Below are 17,308 nucleotides of genomic sequence, written 5' to 3'. Positions count from 1 at the left end.
TGCTTTCATAAACCATCCCACACTGATAGAATTACTTTTTATGACTCATAGATGTATTTTACTTTTCCAGTTTTATCCTCTTAACTTTCAAGGAAAAGATCAGATGATGGAAAAGAAAGATTCACCTGCAGAACTATATTGGATTTTATTTAACCCTAACACATAGACTGTAGACTGAAAAAAGAAACATGCCCAGCTTCAGTTCAGTTCAGTTCAGTCGCTCAGTCGTGTCTGACTCTTTGCGACCCCATGAATCTCAGCACGCCAGGCCTCCCTGTCCATCACAAACTCCCAGAGTTTACTCAAACTCATGCCCATTGAGTCAGTGATGCCATCCAGCCATCTCATCCTCTGTTATCCCCTTCTCCTCCTGCCCCCAATCCCTCCCAGCATCAGGGTCTTTTCCAATGCGTCAACTCTTTGCATGAGGTGGCCAAAGTACTGGAGTTTCAGCTTCAGCATCAGTCCTTCCAAAGAATACCCAGGACTTATCTCCTTCAGGATGGACTGGTTGGATCTCCTTGCAGTCCAAGGGACTCTCAAGAGTCTTCTTCAACACCACAGTTCAAAAGCATCAATTTTTCAGCACTCAGCTTTCTTCACAGTCCAACTCTCACATCCATACATGACCACTGGAAAAACCATAGCCTTTACTGGCTGTATGCCCAGCTTAGTATTACATATAAAGATACTTTTTAAAGTTTTACAGAATATAATCCAATGGTAAAATTCATTCTCTTAACAAATATTTATTGAGTTCTTTCTACATATAAAGTGCTGCAATTGGTGCTGAAGTACAAAAATAAGCAAACCTCATCCCTGCCCTCAAGATGCTTATACAATGTGTGATATTGTGTGACTATTTGTATAGGCCTCCTGGGGCAGTCTTTGGTTTACACCTATTTCCCTAGTATAATAATAAATAATGCTCTTTCAATCTCAAAAGTTTCCCAGTTTAGATGACAAATTGCGTATATCCTGGCAATAATATTTCCCAATAGATGATGCTTTTAAAATACTTATAATTCTTGGATATAAATAAAAAAGTACAAACAGCAAAGGTGCAAAAAGTATACTGACACACTGTCTTCATTTTTTTTTTTTAATTTGGCTGTGCTAGGTCTTTGTTGTGGCCTGGCAGCAAAGTTATTGCATGTGGGATCTAGTTCCCTGACCAGGGATCAAGCTCCCTACGTTGGGAGCACAGAGTCTTAACTACTGGACTCCCAGGGAAGGCCCACCATCTTCATTTTGGAATTATTAATACTGTCTGTGTGTGTCAGTTGAAGTAAGTTCATTGGGAAAGTGTGGCATTTGGTTTTGACATTATTTTTTAAAATGCAACTATTGTTCAGTCTCTATTGAGAGGATATATTGGCTAGAAAACAAGAAGATGAGAGAATACTGTACTAAAAGGAGATAACAGTATGTATCATACACTCAACTCCAGTTTTAGGAGCCAGAGGTGAATAGAACATAGGGAAGCATCGGGTGAAGCAGACAGAGCAATGTTTGGAGGCATTTGGGGTCAGGAGCCTCTGATCTGAGAGTTCACGATGGCATCTACCTTCCTGTCTCTTGGACTCTTTGGTCTCTATCCCATTCCTATAGGTACTGAACTCATTGGTTTTTAAAGCCACCTGTGATGAGCTTTTGTGAAAGGTTGATGTCTGCAGAACTTCTAATTACACATCATTTTGTGTACTGTTGTCTGAATATGTATATATATGTATTTTGATACTGAAGACACGCTATTTTTAGTTTCCTTTTGGGTATGTTTGGAGAAACTCTTAACTGTTGCTATGCTGCTATGGAAACGGTATCCACGTATACTGACATGTTTACAATTGTTTAAAACACTATAAACTTTCCAGGGCAAAGGCAAATGGCTTACTTCCATCAAAGTTGCTCCCTGGTTTCCTTTTTTTATTAGTTTATTTATTACTCTTAGATCCATGTTGGAATCTGTTTCATCTGTGCCTGCATTAAAGGGCTGTTTTTTGCTGACATGCATCATTTAATTGATTTCACATTCATAAGTAAGGTAGCGCCAAGAGCAGATGAAAAGTTTACCCTAAAATCAGAAATATTCTTTGGTCTTGCTAGGAACTGAGAATTAAATATTTTCGAGGCTCCCAAATGAAAAAAAAAAAAGAAAGAAAGAATGCCTCTTGAGGGTGTGTTGACTAAACTAGAATTTGCAACTTAGGATTGTTATTTAAATGTAACTACTGTAATTATTATTCATGTGTACAGAATGAATTTAAAGACTAGTCTAATTGCTTAGAAATATGCAAACCCCAAAAGGACTTTTCTGGCTTATTCCAAGCATGGAGAAAAGTAGGTGGCCAAGAATCTTTACAATTTCTGGAAAAAGGAATCTTAACAAAGCCACATGAATTGAAGCAAACAAGAACTATGTTTGTTTGAAAGTACCAGGAAAGTGATTTTTGGCAGGGTAGTTTTCCAGGAGTCAAAAAGTATTTTAAAGTGGAATCTGTAATTGTGAATCACACAGTGGTGGGTCCTGACAACGTAAAGGGCACCTATTCTAGGAGAGTATAATATTTTATAGAATTTTAAACTCTATTACTCCTTTAAAAATTTCTCTTTTCTAAAGTTTGATATCTACTTTGGATAAGTATACAGTAAAGAAAATTTTAGCTGTTATGGAGTCTACTTTCTTCACTCTTTTGCTAAAATCTCATTTTTGTCATCTTCCTGAAATGGTAATTTAAAAATCACAGATCAAAAAGAAAAAAACCCTAAAAAACCCACTCAATGGTGTATAGTTGATTAACAACTATGCTCTGATATAAAATAAAAATTAAAACAAAAAACACCCAGTGGAAGCCCTGTGGGAATGATCCTGATTCGTGGACAGCTAGTTGACTTGGGCCTGGATTGCATGTAGAGATCAGAGAGCCATAAACCAACAGTCCCCCCCGCTCCCCCACTTCCACCTCCCCTGACAGGCCCCTTTAACAGTGTTTATACACTTTCTCTACCACTCATCAGCGGATATTCCATTCTAAGCCCTTCAAAGGGATGAGGTTTATGTGATTTTGTTTGTCTTCTTTGTGGGAAGGGTTCCTCTCCCACCTCTTGGAGTTTAGCAGCAGCTAAGAAATGTGACCCCAAGGTCACATTCAGATTAGAACTCAGTAAAACCTGAGGGTCTGTTATTTCATGGCACTAAAGGAAACTCACAGAATGAAAATGGTAGCTGGCTATGGAGCAGATTTGGAGTTTCTCTGGTGGCTCAGAAGGTACAGAATTTGCCTACAATGCAGGAGACCCCAGTTGGACCCCTGAGTCCAGAAGATCCCCTGGAGGAGGGCATGGCAACCCACTCCAGTATTCTTGCCTGGAGAATCACATGGACAGAGGAGCCTGGCAGCTACAGCCACTAGCATCACAAAGAGTCGGACATGGCTGAAGCTACTTAGCATGCATGCACGCGTGGAGAGGGTTTGCATGGGAGGGGAATCTGGCTTAGCAGTCGTTGGTTGCATTCATTCCCCTGGGGTGGAAGCCTAGAAAGAGAGGGTGTCAAGTGGCTCTGGCAACTGAGTCCCTTCAGGGTTGCCCTCAGGATCAGGATGAAAAGGGGGAAATGAGGTAGCAGCAGCACTATGGCTTAACATTGAGCGCTCCCCAGGCAGCCACTAATTGGCTTACTCTTTTCAGATTTCTCTTAAGAAGCAGATTTCCGTTTCTGTTCTGTTGCCTCTGAGGGGATTTCCCAAATTAACCTTCTCTAAGCTTTCTTGAGGGACTGTTTTTGAGGGCTGGTGGGGAATTTCCCTCTTCTGACCAAAGTGTTGCTGGGAGAGATTTACTGCTGATCTTCATCTGGGGATTTTCTCACAGGCCTTTGCTACTTCCTGTTTCCCAGGAGTCTCTGCTGCCTGGGAACTGAAGAGCTAACAAGCGAAGGGGATAAACAGGTTTAAGGAAAAGGAAAGAGGGTGTGTTTCATACGGTGGTACTCTTCTTCTCTTTTCCAGTTCTTTGCCATAGTGATACTGGATTTGAAGACTGGACCCAGGGACCTTGCTGAGGGCTTCAGCTTGATCACACTAAACATTCCACAGAAACTTGGGTTGGACAGTGAACTCACAAATCATAATAAATGATCAGTTTTACTAGAATAGCTCTTCTGTACTGGGGATGGATAGAAACTCCTATGTTAAAAGAAGCCACTAAAGAATCATCGCACACTTTACTTAATGGTAATACTCTTCCACTAGTTGAGTGTTTTCTGGATCATGCATGGTGCTTGGGGTTTTGCATACATGTCTCATTTCATCCTGGCAACAACCCAGAGAAGCAGGCTTTACTAAGACCCATTTAACAGATGAGCATATCAAGGCTCTGAGATATCAGGTAATTAGCCACATTTTCCAGGCTGGTATTAGGAGCCCAATTTTGTGGCATCCTAAAGCCTGTGTTTATTTAGCTATAAATTTGTCCCAAATTTGAGATTTGTTTCATTGGTCTTTTAGGTTCTATTACCAGAAAATTAATGGAAAGGATCCTTAGGAGAAGCAGCCCCCCCAAACCACAAGTGAAGATATTTTCAGGACAGTTGACAGCTGTTAGCTTAGCTCTGACACCTGTCAGGCCCTTTTGCTGTATATTCACTATTTTCACATCACCTGGAAAGTGATGCTGCTGACCTGGGAATAGCAATCAATATATAAAAGAAGCTCCAATTGGAGCAATTAATTAGTCCTTCCTCTTTGAAAACCTTCTGCCTAACCACTGCTTTACACCTTGTTATTTTCTACCCTAGTTTTGTACATTTTATCAAGGTTCTTAGAAATAATTCCCCTGAAGACAGGTTCTGGAATATCTCTGACCCTGCTTTGGCACAGGGAAAATAACATTCTTATTTGCTCTGAAGCTAGATCCCTGTCTGTATGTGCACTGGTGTTTGTGTGTGTTTTCTTGCATGAGTTTCCCAGTGGGGTAGATTATTAGCCACAGTTGACATTTACAAAGCTCTCCATATATTTTCAGTTCCCCTAGAGAAGCTGTGAGCATGGGTGAGGGTGCTGGGGGCAGCAGCGGCACTGATAAGGCAGCTCCTGGGAGTTCCCAACAGCTGGGATGCACCTGCTGCCTTGACACCCCTTCCCCACTGCAGACTGCTGCAGCCCCTCCTCTCCAGTCTGTCTAGGAGGGCTCCTGACCACATCTTCTTCATCCAAGTGGTGAACTCCGATAGCCATCGACAGTTAAGAGCTGACCAGCTGCCAAGTGATTTACTGCCTTAATTGACTTGATCCTCACCCATGCAGGTAGGCAGAATGATTCCCGTTTACTTTATCAATGAGGACATCAAGGCCCTGTCAGGTTAATAATTGACCCAAAGTCACCCAGCAAGTAATCTGAGGGACTGGGACACAAATTCTAATCTTTCTGATTCCTAGTTATGGCTGTGTTGGGGGGAGAAGGGAGTACAACTTATTTATGTGTTTATTTATTTATATGAATATATTCATTTCAGATGTACAACATTTTTATGTATCATGAAATGATCACCAAAATGATCACTAGTTACAATCTGTCACCATGCAAATTTGTTAACAATATTGTTGACTAGATTCCCTTTGTGTAGGTTACATCTTTGTGACTTATTTATTATATAGCTAGAAGTTTGTATCTCTTAATCCCCTTCACTTGTTTTGTATGTTCTCCCATTCTCCTCCCCTTTGGCAACCACAAGTTCTATGAGTCTGTTTCTGTTTTGTTTAATTTGCTTATTTTTTTTAAATTTCATATATATATATATATACATATACCACATCTTTTTTATCCATCTATTGATGAACACTTACATTGCTTCCATAGCTTGGCTATATAAGTAGTGCTTCATGAATATAAGGGAAAGAGTTATTTTGTAATTAATATTCTTTAGAAAAATATCCAGAAGTGAAACTGCTGGATGGTATGCAGTTCAGCTTGCAGATTTTTGAGACCATCTATATTGTTTTACATAGTGGCTGCACCAGTTTACACTTCCACCAAAAATGCATGAGGACTCCCATTTTACCACAACCTCACCAACACTTACTGCTTCTTGTCTTTTTGATAATAGCTATCCTGACAGGTGTGAGATAGTATCTTACTGTGATTTTGATTTGTGCTCCCCTGATGATTAGTGATATTGAGCACTTTTTCTTGTTCCTTTTGGCCACCTGTTTGTCTTCCTTGGAAAAATGTCTACTCAGATCCTCTAATTTTTACTCTTGTTGTTTGTTTCTTGATATTGATTTCTTCACTTATGGTTTGGTGCATTCCATTATTGTTATATCTGGGTTCCCTTCATTTTGTGTGTGTGTATCATTGTAAGTTTTTTTTGTGACTACCATGAGGTTCATACATACAAACCCATGTCTATAGCAGTCTATTTTAAGGTGATAGTCATTCAAGTTTGAAGGCATTCTAGAAGTACTACATTTTAGTTTCCCTGTTTCCATGTTTTATGTTTTTGATGTCACATTTTACATTTTTTAATTTTGTGTATCCCTTAACTACCTATTATATGCAGAGTACATCATGAGAAATGCTAGGCTGGGGGAAGCACAAGCTGGAATCAAGATTGCCGGGAGAAATATCAATAACCTCAGATATGCAGATGACACCACCCTTATGGCAGAAAGTGAAGGACTAAAGAGCCTCTTGATGAAAGTGAAGGAGGAGAGTGAAAAAGTTGGCTTAAAGCTCAACATTCAGAAAACTAAGATCATGGCATCTGGTCCTATCACTTCATGGCAAATAGATGGGGAAACAGTGGAAACAGTGTCAGACTTTATTTTTCTGGGCTCCAAAATCACTGCAGATGGTGATTGCAGCCTTGAAATTAAAAGATGCTTGCTCCTTGGAAGGAAAGTTATGACCAACCTAGACAGCATATTAAAAAGCAGAGACATTACTTTGCCAACAAAGGTCTGTCTAGTTAAGGCTATGGTTTTTCCAGTGGTCTTGTATGGATGTGAGAGTTGGACTATAAAGAAAGCTGAGTGCCGAAGAATTGATGCTTTTGAACTGTGGTGTTGGAGAAGACTCTTGAGAGTCCCTTGGACTGCAAGGAGATCCAACCAGTCCATCCTAAAGGAGATCAGTCCTGGATGTTCATTGGAAGGATTGATGTTGAAACTGAAACTCCAATACTTTGGCCATCCGATGCAAAGGGCTGACTCATTGGAAAAGACCCTGATGCTGGGAAAGATTGAGGGTGGGAGGAGAAGGGGACGACAGAGGATGAGATGGTTGGATGGCATCACCGACTTAATGGACATGAGTTTGAGTAAACTACAGAAGTTGGTGATGGACAGGGAGGCCTGGCATGCTGCGGTTCATGGGGTCGCAAAGAGTCGGACACAACTGAGCAACTGAGCTGAATTCACTGCCTTTACTATATATTTTCTTTTACGAGTGAAATTTTCATTCATGTATTTTCTTATTTTTAGTTATGGTCCTTTCTGCTTAAAGGAGAGAGACCCTTTAACATTTCTCTTACGGCTTATCTAGGCATAATGAACCCCTTTGGTTTTTACTTATCTGGGAAACTCTATCTTTTTCTCAATTGTGAATCATAATCTTGCCAAACAGTTTTCTCGGTTGTATAAGTTTTTCCCTCTTAGCATTTTAAATATATCCTGCCTCTGCCTTCTGGCCTGTAAAGTTTCTGCTGAAAAATCAGCTGTTAGTCTTATGGGATTTCCCTTGTATATCATTAGTTTTTTTTTCTTGCTGCTTTTAAGATTCTCTTATCTTTACCTTTTCTATTTTCGTTATGTCTTGGTATGCATCTCTTTTAGATCGTCTTGTTTGGAACTCTGTACTTCCTATATCTGGATGTCTGTTTCCTTCTGCAGTTTAGAGAAGTTTTGGGTCATTATTTCCTCAAGTAAGTTTTCTATCCCTTTCTGTCTCTCTTCTCCCAATGAGATCTCTATAATGCAAATGTTAAGTATACTTAATGTTGCCCCAGAAGTTCCTTAAATAGTCCTCAGTTTAAAAAATTCTTTTTTCTTTGCTGTTCTGGTTGGGTGATTTCTACTCTTCTATCTTCCAGATCACTTTTTCATTCTTCTGTATTATCTAATCTGCTGTTGATTCCTTCTATGTTTTTTTATTTCAGTTATTGTCTTCTTCAGTTCTGATTTGTTCTTTCATATATTTTCTAAATCTTTGTTGAAATTCTTCCTAAGTTCCTCCATTCTTCTCCCAAACTCAGTGAGCATCCTTGTGATTGTTTCTTTGAATGCTTTATCAGGTAAATTACTTATCTTCATTTCATTAGGGTTTTTCTTCTGGGGTTTTATTTTGTTCTTTCATTTGGAACATATTTCTCTGTCTCTTCATTCTGTTTTATATATATTTATACATATATATAAAACTATACAAACAACTATATAATCTGAAAAAAATATGTATTTCTTTTTCAGTTTCCTTTCCATTATAAGATATTATAAGATATTGAATATAGTTCCCTGTGCTATACAGTAGGTCCTTACCATTTATCTATTTTATATATAGTAGTATACATCTGTGGGAGAAGGGCATGGCAACCCACTCCAGTATTCTTGCCTGGATAATCCCATGGACAGAGGAGCCTTGCAAGCTACAGTCTAAAGGGTTACAAAGAGTCAGACATGACTGAAGTGACTGAGCATACATGCATACATCTATTAATTCCACACTTCTTATTTATCTCTCCCCACCCCTTTTTCCCTTTGGTAACCATGAATTTGTTTTCTATGTCTGTGAATCTGTTTTATAAACTAGTTCATTTGTATCATTTTTTTAGGCTCCACATATAAGTTATGTCATATGATATTTCTGTTTCTCTAACTTATTTCACCTAGTATGATAACCACTAGGTCCATCCATGTTGCTGCAAATGGCACGATTTCATTCTTTTTTATGGTTGAGTAATATTCCACTACGTGTATGTACCACATCTTTATCCATTCATCTACTGATGGACATTTCAGTTGCTTTCATGTCTTGGCTATTGTAGAGTGTCACTCTGAACATTGGGGTGCATATATCTTTTTGAATTAAAGTTTTCATCGTTTCCAGATATATGCCCAGGAATGGGATTGCTGGATCATATGCATCAAGGATCTCATATAGTGGAGGTGATTTTATAATCTCTGAAATGACCTTGTACAGAAAGTAATATTAATAGTTAAAAATAACCATGTTCAGGACATGTTTGTCTGTTTGAAAGAAAATAGGGCATTCCCTTGGAAATTATTAACTGTTCATATTATAAATGAATAAAACGTTTCAGAAAATGGGAGCCACAGCTCCATTACTTTGTACTCTTTCAAGCAAAAGTTTGCTAACAAGTTGTCTATATTTGCTGCCTCTAGTTTCTCTCTTCTTATCACCTCTAAAAACTTGTTCCAAACAAGTGTCTGTCATGAATGCTTCATTGAAACTACTCTTTCTGAACACGCTGATGACTGTGCTTTTCTAAGTCCATCTGTCAGTTCTCAGGCCTCTGCTTAGGCATGAGTCAGTAGCATTTGCCGCCACTGTTTCTTACTTCTACTCTGGAAGTTTCTTCACTTTGCTTCCAGGACACACCCTCTCTTGGGTTTCCTCCTCCTCACTGGACATTCCTTCTCAGTCTCCTTTGCTGGTCCCTCCTCTCCTCTGTGACCTCATAATCCTGGAGGGCCATGGGGTCTTCTTCTTAGGCCTCTTTTCTTCCTTACTCTCTCCTTGGTTATCTCAACTTAGTTTCACAGCCTTAAATATCATTTACATGCTGCCAAAAGTATATCTCCAGCCCAGACTCCTCTTCTGAACTCTAGACCTTTATCCAACTGCCAGCTTGACATCTCAGAAGTAACAAGTCCAAACTCGAACTCCCATTCTTCCTTTTAAAGCCTGCTCCACCCACAGTCTACACCTCCTCAGTGGATGACGATTCTACCCTTAATTAGTTCTGACCAAAAACTTTAGAGTCATCCTTGACTCCTGTCTCTTTTTTCACACCCAAATCTTGTTGGCTCCTCCTCCAAAAAGTATATTTGGCATCCAACCACTTTTCACCACCTCCACCTCTCCTAGCCTGGTCTGAGCCACTGTCATCATCTCTCTCTTGGATAATTGCCATCACTTCTTAACAAGTCACCTCTCTTCTACCCTTTCCCCTTGCTTCTACTACAGGCTAGTCTCAAGAATTCAGTCAGAGAGATGCTTCAAAAATAAAGTCAAATAATGCTACTCTTCTCCTCAGAAACCTCATAATGGTGTTCTATTTCACTCAGAGTAATAAAAGTCCCCACAAAGACCTACACAATCCAGATCACCTGCTTCCCCATCACCTTTCTGGCCACAACTCCTGCTAACTTCACCTTTACTCATGCCCCTTCAGCCATGCTGATCTCCTTGCTGTTCCTCAAACACCCCAGACATTTGGCCTGGAAAGCTTTCCCCAGGTAACCACATGGCCTACACCTTCCCCTTCTTCACATGTTCCCTAGGTCTTCACCTTCTCAATGGGGCCACCCTGCCACCTACTGAAACTGAACTTGCCTTCCCTCTCCACACCCAACACTCCTAATCATCTTACCCTGCTATTTCCATTTTCCATGACATTTATCCATTCTAATGTCTATGGAAATTACTTACTTATTGTGTTTATGGTTTATTTTTTGTTCCCCACCTATAATGTAGCCTCCAAAGGACAGGGATCTGTTTATTTTGTTCACTGATGTATTCTAAGCACCAGATCAGTGTCAGTCACCTGGTAGGAAATCAGTGAATATTTTTAAATGAATGAAAATTCAAATCTTCAGAGACAGAAATGACAGACATGAGAAAAGCCTGTAAAGATCATATCTGTATTGGTTCAGAAATTTTAAAAAGGGATTCTTATATCTTACTTCCTGATGACAGAAATGAGCATATAACTTCACAAACTCACATATTAAAAGCACCCACAACAGTTTGTTCACTTAAACTGTTGCTTTTGAAGAATTTGATAAAATATCTTATATTTCTTTTTGGGTAAGCTCCTTTTAAATACTCAAATAATCTGGTTGTTTCTGCTGGGAAGACATTAGAAAGGCACTTAGATGAAGGATAGAATTTATCAGGGCTCATGGTCAAAACAACTCCTCAATATTTATTCTATATTGTCTTTAAATGATAATATTCATAGTTTTCACCTGGATAGGCTTCATAATGTTCTTAGTACTGTTAGGGGTCTTAAAATTTATGTGACCTATTTTCTCAGCTGAAAATGGGAGAGATCTAACAGCAAGTTGGTTTGTGGGTAAAAGTATGACACCATTGGTCCAGGTCTGTTGGCCTGACTAACCATAGCTGTTACATGTTTATATTAATACTTCCCTTTTTGAGACATTTCAAGAAGTACTTTTCTCAGTAGTATGACGTTGACTGCATGTACTAATGACAGAATTTCTGAGGTTGCTCATGAGTGTTTTCTGGTAAGCCTAACCACGACATCATGAGTGCTTAGTAAATGACAACATGGTAGGTATAGAGGTTAAAATAGGGTCATTATCTCATTGTCTTTCTCAACAGAAAGCCCAAAATAGTATAAGCTATTTCATTCTGTAGTTTTCACCCATGCCCTTTTCCCTACTCCAGGAAAGACTTAAGAGGATTTGCTATAACTGTGTCATGCATATGATAGATAGGATCTGTTACTATGATTAAATAACTGATTTATATTTTAAACAAGCAACTATCTGTTATTTATAGTGGCAGTTCTATTACCTAAAGTAACTTTGTTTGGATAAATCAAAATTCATCACTCAATTTTTAACACTATTGCTTGAAATTACTGTTTCTGTTTAATTAAAAGCATTAGAGGAATATACTACCGTTACAGGAATATGATACCATTATAGAAGTTTGGACAATTATATAGATTACCTATAACTCCATCTAACTGTTATGATAATTTGTGAACCAAAAAAATAGTCTGATGTTGGTTGTAGATAACTTTTAGATCCTCTGCAAACCCACTTAATAATTCTTTCTTTTGGCCATAATTTTTCAAGCACCTGTCTGTACCAGCTCCTGTGCTACCCTATAGGTATTTTGTTGGTTTATAGGGAGAGGCCAAAGTCACAACATTTTGAAACATCAGCCATTCTGTAACTTCCTCTTTTTCCCAGAGCTCTAGGAGAAGCATGGTGGGTAGGAGAGGAGGGGGGATGCCAGCCCAGTGGTGACATGGTCACTCTTCTGCTTTGGCTTGAAGATAAGGGCACTAATTCCTTTGCTTCTCCACCCTTCATCTACAAATGAAGCCTAGACTGGCTTTAAATCTCTGAGACCGACTGAACCCTAGTAAATGGGTGACTGATCCTAAAATAAAATTGTGAATCAGGTTTGGAGTTCGATGTAAAAGCCTGAGAGACATAGGTTTGTCACTAATTTAGATTACAAATGTCATCAAAGATAGAAACCAAAAAAGTTAGGTAATTTATAAATTAAACACTCTTTCTTAGAATAATTACCAAAGTATAGTAACTGTGTACTTTGGTAAAATTTGAATAACACTTTATTGCTCAGAATAATGTTTTATTTTTGTCACCAAATAATACTTGAGTACTTGTTCTTGTACTCCCTGACTGCAGGAAGGGTGTTACCCTGGATGCTGACACACCCTCTACAGTGAAACTTGGCTTTGCTGGAACTTTTCAGGTACTAAAAAAAAAAAAATCCCTTTCTTTCTATTCCACATTCATTCACAGGCAAGAGACCTAGGCTTTGTTATTTTTTGCCTCAATCTAAGTGCACTGAGAGTCAGGCTTTTATAGTCACCATTAAGGACAGACCACGGCAGCATGGAAAATATAATTTGAATCTCCTTTCCCTGGAAATTGGCTATGAAAAGGGCAGGTCCATCAATCATAATTTGAAAGGCAAGTTACAAAACCTTTGATGAAGCCTTCTCAAGCTGTCATGGCAGCAAGTAGAACTGGGAACCTGTTTTTCAGTTGAGGAAATACACCTGGTCATTTTGGATATTTAAATCTTGATAGCTTAGCCAGTGACTGAAGCTTCCTGGGCTTAAATAATAGCTTTTCAGCATTTTATGTTTCTAAGTTTGAGTCTGAATTTAAGGAATGCTAATTTATAACAATAGTTACAGAATTCCACGGAATTTTGTCTAAAGTGATGTGAACTGGTCATCATAGTTTTCGAGATAATTCTTCACCAGGACAGAGCATTGCCTTTAGTCAAAGGTCCTACATGCGCAAGCAAACAGTGGCTGTGTATTGTATACTTCTTGTTACTCTAATGTGTGGAAATTTCAATTATGGGTGTACTAGACATTGGATTGTATTATTAAATTATCCTTTATGCTTTTTATTAAGGACTATTTTCCTTCTGAGTTGAAAAGAAATCCCTTTCGCTTAAAAGCTCATGTATTCTTAAAATGAGTAGTCACTATACAGAGAGTATACAGAGACTATGATCACTACGGTATTTGTCCCTTAATATGTGTTCTCCTTTCTTTCAGGGTAATAGAACCCCTCATTTTTAAACTGGGAATGTAGTTGTTCAGAGTGGGGAAAAGGACTATTTCCCAGTTTCCTTTGCATAGGACTGGTTGGAAGTTTTATATGGAAACTTCTGGAACTTGCCTGAAGGGACGCTTGATGTGTACCTCTTGCCCTTTCTTTGTCCTTTCCTCCATCATGCTGCTACAAGCATGGGCATGCTAGCAGGAACTTTCACGGCCACCTTGGGCCATGAAGACAAGGGCAACACAGTAGATGAGGGGGTAGAAATGTCATACCAGCTTGCCTGCCTCTGCAGCTTTATATGAAAGAAAGATAAACCATCCTGTTTAAATGACTACTCTTTTGGGTCAATGTTTCTCAGGATGAAAACTAATCCTCATGTACACAATCACCTACAGTGGAAAATACTGAACTATTTCATTTGACTTGAAGAAATAAACATACTGTAGCAGACACCTAATAGCTCATCTGTCTGACACCACTTTCCAAAACTGAAAACAATTAGCTCTCTCTGCCACCATTCATTTAGTTAAAGTGAGGATTTTCAAACTATAGAACATGACCTCACCTTAATTGAAACATGAGCCCCTGATAGCCTGGGCCAATCGAAAGCTTTCCCCAGGAACTTGAAAATATAAAAGAGCTTCATCTCTTTGAATTATAAGACTGTAACAGTAAATACATGAGCTATTGGCAGCTTTGTTTTTCACCATATATTAGGAAAAGCAGAAGAAAACAGGCTGTAATGAGTAAGAACAATGAATCAGAGTCAAAGAGAGAAGCAGAGATTTAGGGATGCAAGCACAGAAGAGATTCTCCCAAAGTCCTCTCATGCCTGACTATCTCAACACTGTTGCTTGCTTCCTTAACATCCACTCTTCATTTTCTCCTTTTTAAACAATGTTGAAGTTCTGGGTCTTCCCATCCTTAGAGGGGGTTGCAGATTGACTGAGAATACATGGGCAAAGCAATCCCCTGGCAACGGTATTGATCCAGTGGGGGGGGCGGCATGGTGGGCATGCCTCTTAAATTGACCCAATCTGACTGAAAATTTATATTTCATGTCTGGGGGTAAGTTACTCTTTTTCCTGCTGGACATGAACAGGAAAGCACATAGTCCTGATTATCATTGTCAGCTCTCTTGCCACTGTGACAGTGACCATCCTGGGATGAAGGCAACACGAAGAAGGTAGCAAGAAGAATTCTAAAAAGCCTTTGATGAAATTTTTAAGCCCACCCTGGACTGAACCAACTGTGTTAGATAATAAATGACTTATTACAGAAGTTAGGGGTCATCAAAGTTTTTCTTAAAGGGCAGAGAGTAAAAAGTTTAAGATTTTCAGACTATAAAGTCTTTGTTGTGGATGTGACTGGTGATACAAACAAGGTCCGATGCTGTAAAGAGCAATATTGCCTAGGAACCTGGAATGTTAGGTCCATAAATCAAGGCAAATTGGAAGTGGTCAAACAGGAGATGGCAAGAGTGAATGTGGACATTCTAGGAATCAGCAAACTAAAATGGACTGGAATGGGTGAATTTAACTCAGATGACCATTATATCTACTACTGTGGGCAGGAATCCCTTAGAAGAAATGGAGTAGCCATCATAGTTAAGAAGAGTCTGAAATGCAGTACTTGGATGCATCTCAAAAACGATAGAATGATCTCTGTTCTTTTCCAAGGCAAACCTTTCAATATCACAGTAATCCAAGTTTATGCCCCAACCAGTAACGCTGAAGAAGCTGAAGCTGAATGGTTCTATGAAGACCTACAAGACCTTTTAGAATTAACACCCAAAAAAGACATCCTTTTCATTATAGGGGACTGGAATGCAAAAGTAGGAAGTCAAGAAACACCTGGAGTAACAGACAAATTTGGCCTTGGAGAACAGAATGAAGCAGGGCAAAGGCTAATAGAGTTGTGCCAAGAGAACGCACTGCTCATGGCAAACACCCTCTTCTAGCAACACAAGAGAAGACACTGCACATGGACATCACCAGATGGTCAACACCAAAATCAGATTGATTATATTCTTTGCAGCCAAAGATGGAAAAGCTCTACACAGTCAGCAAAAACAAGACCAGGAGCTGACTGTGGCTCAGATCATGAACTCCTTATTGCCAAATTCAGGCTTAAATTGAAGAAAGTGGGGAAAACCACTAGACCATTCAGGTATGACCTAAATCAAATCCCTTATGATTATACAGTGGAAGCAAAAAATAGATTTAAGGGACTAGATCTGATAGACAGAGTGCCTGATGAACTATGGATGGAGGTTCGTGACATTGTACAGGAGACAGGGAGCAAGACCATCCCCAAGAAAAAGAAATGCAAAAAAATAAAATGGCTGTCTGAGGAGGCCTTGCAAATATCTGTGAAAAGAAGAGAAGCCAAAAGCAAAGGAGAAAAGGAAAGATATACCCATTTGAATGCAGAGTTCCAAAGAATAGCAAGCAGAGATAAAGCCTTCCTCAGCAATCAATGCAAAGAAATAGAGGAAAACCATAGAATGGGAAAGACTAGATATCTCTTCAAGAAAATTAGAGATACCAAGGGAACATTTCATGCAAAGATGGGCTCAATAAAAGAGAGAAATGGTATGGACCTAACAGAAGCAGAAGATACTAAGAAGAGGTGGCAAGAATACACAGAAGAACTATACAGAAAAGATCTTCACAACCCAGATAATCACAATGCTGTGATCACTCACCTAAAGCCAAACATCCTGGAATGTGAAGTCAAGTAGGCCTTAGGAAACATCAGCACAAACACAGCTGGTGGAGGTGATGGAATTCCAGTTGAGCTATTTCAAATCCTAAAAGATGATGCTGTGAAAGTGCTGCACTCAATATGTCAGCAAATTTGGAAAACTCAACAGTGGCCACAGGACTGGAAAAGGTCAGTTTTCATTCCAATCCCAAAGAAAGGCAATGCCAAGGAATGCTCAATTGCACTCATCTCACATGCTAGTAAAGTAATGCTCAAAATTCTCCATTCAGGCTTCAGCAATATGTGAACCGTGAATTTCCAGATATTCAAGCTGGAATTAGTGAAGGCAGAGGAAGCAGAGATCAAATTGCCAATATCCGCTGGATCACCAAAAAAGCAAGAGAGTTCCAGAAAAACATCTATTTCTGCTTTATTGACTACACCAAAGCCTTTGACTGTGTGAATCGCAATAAACTGTGGAAAATTCTGAAAGAGATGGGAATACCAGACCACCTGACCTGCCTCCTGAGAAACCTGTATACAGGTCAGGACGCAACAGTTAGAACTGGACATGGAACAACAGACTAGTTCCAAATAGGAAAAGGAGTAGGTCAAGGCTGTATATTGTCACCCTGCTTATTTAACTCATATGCAGAGTACATCATGAGAAACACTGGGCTGGAAGAAGCACAAGCTGGAATCAAGACTGCTGGGAGAAATATCAATAACCTCAGATATGCAGATGACACCACCCTTATGGCAGAAAGTGAAGAAGAACTAAAGAGCCTCTTGATGAAAGTGAAAGAGGAGAGTGAAAAAATTGGCTTAAATCTCAACATTCAGAAAACTAAGATCATGGCATCCGGTCCCAACACTTCATGGCAAATAGATGGGGAAACAGTGACTGACTATTTCTTTGGGCTCCAAAATCACTGCAGATGGTGATTGCAGCCTTGAAATTAAAAGACGCTTGCTCCTGGGAAGGAAAGTTATGACCAACCTAGACAGCATATTAAAAAGCAGAGACATTACTTTGCCAACAAAGGTCTGTCTAGTTA

General features: G+C 39.2%; 1 long non-coding RNA gene across 1 annotated transcript in view; it reads left to right on the top strand.

The window, feature by feature from the left end:
* The first annotated feature begins 5,081 nt into the window (after positions 1 to 5,081).
* Positions 5,082 to 17,308, top strand: part of LOC133065513 (uncharacterized) — a 39,967-nt gene continuing 27,740 nt past the window's right edge. The window contains exon 1 of the long non-coding RNA XR_009694904.1: positions 5,082 to 5,306. This is a non-coding gene — a long non-coding RNA (uncharacterized LOC133065513). The remainder of the gene's footprint in view (positions 5,307 to 17,308) is intronic.

This window comes from Dama dama, chromosome 11 (assembly GCF_033118175.1).
Source record: "Dama dama isolate Ldn47 chromosome 11, ASM3311817v1, whole genome shotgun sequence".
Classification (NCBI taxonomy): Eukaryota; Metazoa; Chordata; class Mammalia; order Artiodactyla; family Cervidae; genus Dama; species Dama dama.
This window is presented reverse-complemented; position numbering and strand designations above follow the sequence as displayed.